The sequence below is a fragment of the Rosa chinensis genome, chromosome 4 (assembly GCF_002994745.2).
Source record: "Rosa chinensis cultivar Old Blush chromosome 4, RchiOBHm-V2, whole genome shotgun sequence".
NCBI lineage: Eukaryota > Viridiplantae > Streptophyta > Magnoliopsida > Rosales > Rosaceae > Rosa > Rosa chinensis.
Genome location: NC_037091.1, coordinates 23,655,684 through 23,660,537, shown reverse-complemented (window position 1 = coordinate 23,660,537; position 4,854 = coordinate 23,655,684).

Genomic DNA, 4,854 nt, shown 5'->3' with positions numbered 1-4,854 from the left:
ATAGGGAGATGCTTTAATGATGACTTTTAAAATGAGACTTTATGAGGCCAGTTTTTTTAATTGCCGGTGGTGAGATTCGCTTTTCGATTATAATTTAGCAAATAGATGTTTAAAACTGTGTATTTATTTTCAGCCGTCAGATTCACTTGTCCCTCACAATCCTTTAGGTGAGCAGACATTTTGATATTATGGGTTAATGCTCATACACCCTGATTTTAGTAAAATACTTCCCAAAAACCCCAACAAAATACTTTTGTTCCTCTCTACCCAGACTCCTGTCCTTTTCCTTCCTTATCACCCAACTTGTCCATTTCTCTCCCATCAGTACCCTTCTGATAGATTTTTGCATAGTATGTTTTATTTTTCTTTTCTGATGAAACGTGGTGGGCCCATTTTTTATTTGTTTAAATAGAAGCATGATAAATTCATCCTCTATCTTAAAGGTAAACAGTACGCTTTACTATTCATAATTTCGATCGTCGACAGACTTGAATTAGTTGCTATCTGTAGAAATACTAGCAAAGAATTACAAAAAGAGAGAGAAAAATTGAGAAAGTTGAAAGCCTATAGAGATAGTCTTGATAGAGAATCACCTAACTATTAGGACATTATTTATAGACTTCAGACTAGAATCTATAAAATAGAACAAGAGATTGATAATCTCTTATATGTTCTGGAAGAGGAACAAAAACCTCTTGATTATTTGAGCATTGGTTAGATCCGCACATCACTGGTATCAGAGCTTGTAAAATAGCTCAAGGAGAACCCCTCCTTAATGGGGACAATGTCAGAATTGTTATTAGAGAAAATAAATTCTCTACTGAAATCTTCTGATGAGAAATATCAGAAGCTGTTACTAGAAGTATCTAGATGTCAGTCGACTTTAGAAAAATTACCTGCTATAATCCACCAATTAGAAAGATTGGAAAACAAACTGGATTATATCAAGGATCTTCCAAAAACGGAAGAAGAAAAACTAACGAGTGTTAGTAGAAAAATCAAAGAACAGCAAAAAACGCTGGATTCAATACTGAAGGACAAGAAAGTGCCTACAGTAAAAAAGAAAACTAACGGATTCAAACCGTTAGAAAAACCAGACACAAATCGTGTTCCAAACATGATTTTTCTAGAACCATCTACTAGTCAGACTAGTATCCGGTATGAAAATTCGGAAAAAAGAGAAATGAAGATGTTAAGCATCTTTGGAAAAAAGAAAGGAGTACAACTCCTAAATGTTGAAGAATTCGAATTCAGTGAAATCGAACAAGAGGCAAAAAACGCCTCCATTCCAAAATTAGATTTTAAACAAATCTACAGAAAAGGAAAGTTTGATTTGATGGATAGCCATCATTTTAAACTACTGAAGATTACAACCCCAGCAACAGCAGGTGGAGAGACCGATCTTCTACTGATCACTCCAGCAGAAGTCGCCAGAGCACAAGCAAAGAAGTACCAATTTATGCATATTGGAGCAGTCCAAGTAGGCATAAATCTGCTTGCTCGTGAAGGTATAAACTGTTCAGTCCTATGTGTTCTACAGGACAACAGGTTAACAGACTTCCAAGCTAGTCTGTTTGGGACACTTGAAGCATCCTTGTGCGATCAAATAACATATTTCAACTGCTTCCCCAACTTCACCACCAGCCTGAAAGATGCAGCTCACTGTCTCCGACTGAGAGTCAAGACAGATGGGATATCCATGAAGGAAGATATGCAAGAACTTGCTATAGTATACAGAATATACTATAAATTAATGAGTACTACAGTAGCCCCTAAGACAAGGATAACAAATATCCCAGGTCTTACTATTGGATTCCTTACCGATCAGAAGAACCATTCCCAGCAGCTCCATAAAGTTACTTGGAATGAAGTGACTTTTCCGCTTGAATGGAAATTATCCGGTCCCAAAAAGCAACCGGAAAGAGCAAAAGCAAAGATCTACGAGAGTAGAAGAACTGGAGAAATCAGCCTTAACTTTGACAATCACAGAAAAAGTGATGTCTGTCCTGAGAACCTCAGGATAAACAGCAGTCTTCTGAGAAGAAGCTACAGCACTAGAGAAGCTAGTGTCAGTGGTACAAAACCCACTATTGAAGAGCCAATATCAGAAGAAGATCTAGAAGCTGATCTAAGTAGATCAGTCCATATGCTTAGAACTGAGAGACTCTATGATCTTTATCAAGAAGCTGAGAATTGTGAAAATCCTGAACGATTAGAAAAACTAATCGAAGAAATGAAAGAATTCAAAATCAGAAAGACGAGAAAAGTCTTTCCTTATCAAGATCTTGAAATGGAAGATGGAGAAACCTCCAGAACTTTCATAAGCAGAGAAAAAGGGAAAGTAAAACTCCCATTACAGAAAGCCCCCACGGGTAAAAAAGGGGAAAGAAATTCCCAAAGATTTGTCCCAGAAGACAATCTGCCAAGAGTGCCAATCACGAACTACGGCATCTGGTTGAATCTAGACAAGAGTCTAGATAAAAGAAAAACCATTGACCAATGGGTAGATAGCCTGATGATGGCTTCTGCACTTACCCTCGACAAATTTGAAGCACCAGATTTGCAGGTGTACTATGAGACTACTCTCACTGGAGTGGCAAAAAAGTACTACCTATCCTTCAAAGAAACTGCCAGAGGAAGAGACTAGCTTGAAGAGATCAAAAATTCAAAGTCTCCGTATGATTTTGCAGTACCCCTGTACGATCAGTTCTGTGGAGATCTCTCAAATCTGAGTAAGAAAGCCAAAGAAACGGCAAAGTCGAATATCTATGCGCTCAAGATCTGCGACATGAGATACTTCGAAGAATACCTGAATGAATTTCAGGAATATTACTGTACAATTGGTGAACTAGAGAATACTGATCTAGTTAATCTGTTGCACAGAAAGCTCCCTGAACCATGGAGAACAGCTGTGAGAGAAAGCATATCTGAGAAGCCAATTGAAAGATTTTCAGTTGGAGGAATTACCGACAGAATCCGGCAACTACTGAAGGAGCAATGTAAAGCCAATCTTAGAGCTAAGATAGCCAAGAAGCAACTCAAAGGAGTTGAGAATTTCTGCTATGGTATACTGGATATGCCCACAAACTGGGGATGTCATGAATCCAAGTTCCACGGAAAAAAGAAAAAAAAATATTAATCCAAAAAAGTCAAAAAGAGTAATCGGAAGAAGGATTGGAAATTCAAGAGAAGTTCCAATTACAAGAAACAGCAGGATGAAGATCCTAAAAAGAAATTCTTCAAGAAAAAGAAGAATACTCATCAGCATAAACAACAGAGCAAGAAAGCTTGCAGATGTTGGCTATGTAAAGCTGAAGGGCACTATGCCAATGAATGCCCAGAAAAGGGTAAAAGATCTACTAAAGCTCTCTTTGAAGAATATGAGCAAATAGTAGAGGTAGCAAATATGAAAGGCTACGAAATAGCCTATTCTAATGATGAAGATGATGACAGGTCAGTTTACTCTGCCTGGTCTGAAGAAAAAGAAACTTCATCAGAAGAGTCTGAGATACATTCTGAAGTAGAGTACTTCGAATCCAGACAAATGAATGTCCTGAGAATCAAAAATTGGGAAGAAAGTAAGACAAAATCCTTCATGTCTTCTTATCAGGTAAACCCTGGTACATTCGTTTGTGACTACTGCTTATGTCACGAAAAGAATGGTCTCCCTATGTTTTGTGAAGAGTCTAAGAAGACTTATCACAAAGAATGCTTCATAGCTGAAGCAAGAAGAAAAACCAAGAATGGTCTTGTCAGCCAATTGGTTGAGCAAGAATATGAACAGTATTTCGCTGAGCAAAAGGCGAAAGAAGTCAAAACTCTGTTCCAGGAAACCATGGAACCATCTTCCTCGAAAAAGGAAGAAATCATCGATGAAGAAAAAATCGATGAAGATATTGAACTGGTTGAAATACCAGAAAATGTAGAACTGGTAAAACCACCAGAAACTGTTCATCTCTTAGAACGACAAGAGGATACTGAAACATGGGATCTACTTGGTCAACCATCTGGCAAGTTTGATTATAAAGTCAGATATGACCCTCCGTCATGGTTCAGTGATCCAGACATCAAAGAGATAATTCCTACCGACTGGGATGATACAAAATCACCTTCTAGTTTTGATAAATCACCTTCTAGTTTTGATAAATCACCCACTCAGGAAAATGTTCCAGAAGAATGTAAACCATTCATTCCAAAGGAACAAGCTCAAGAAAATGAGCTTCATCAATCGAAAGTCGTCTCTACAAGTAAATACAGCAACTACATAGAGATTGGACTCAAGTTCCCTGATCACAGGAAATATCATCTACATGCTTTTGTAGATAATGGATCAAGTTTTACTGTTGCAAAGAGATTTGCAATTCCAGAAGAACTCTGGAAAGAAGATAAGAAAAAATCTGCTACTGGTGTTACATTTGATGGAAGCCATCTCACCATGAAAAAAGTAGCAAAAAATGTTCATATCACCATTGGTGGAGGAACATTTATCATCCAGAATGTTTGGCAATCTGAAGGCCAATGATCTGATTTCTTATTGGGAAATGATTTTATTCTCCAACAACGATTCATTCAGGATGAAGAAGCGATTGGCTTCAGAAAAGGAGAACGGGTGTTCTGGGCAGATCGACTCACACAAGAAAAAAGTGTGGTAGGTCCTAGTTTTACTACTCAATATCAGAGATCGCAATAGAATAGTGGTGATCTTACCCCCTACAAACCCAAATTTGAGCCCATACTCCAAATCAAACAACAAGAAGAATTGCTTGTTGAAGAATCTTCAGAGGAAGAAGAAGAAACTAGTGAAGATGAAGAAGCTAGTTTCATCCATGAGCATAACCTCAAGCACTTTCAGAA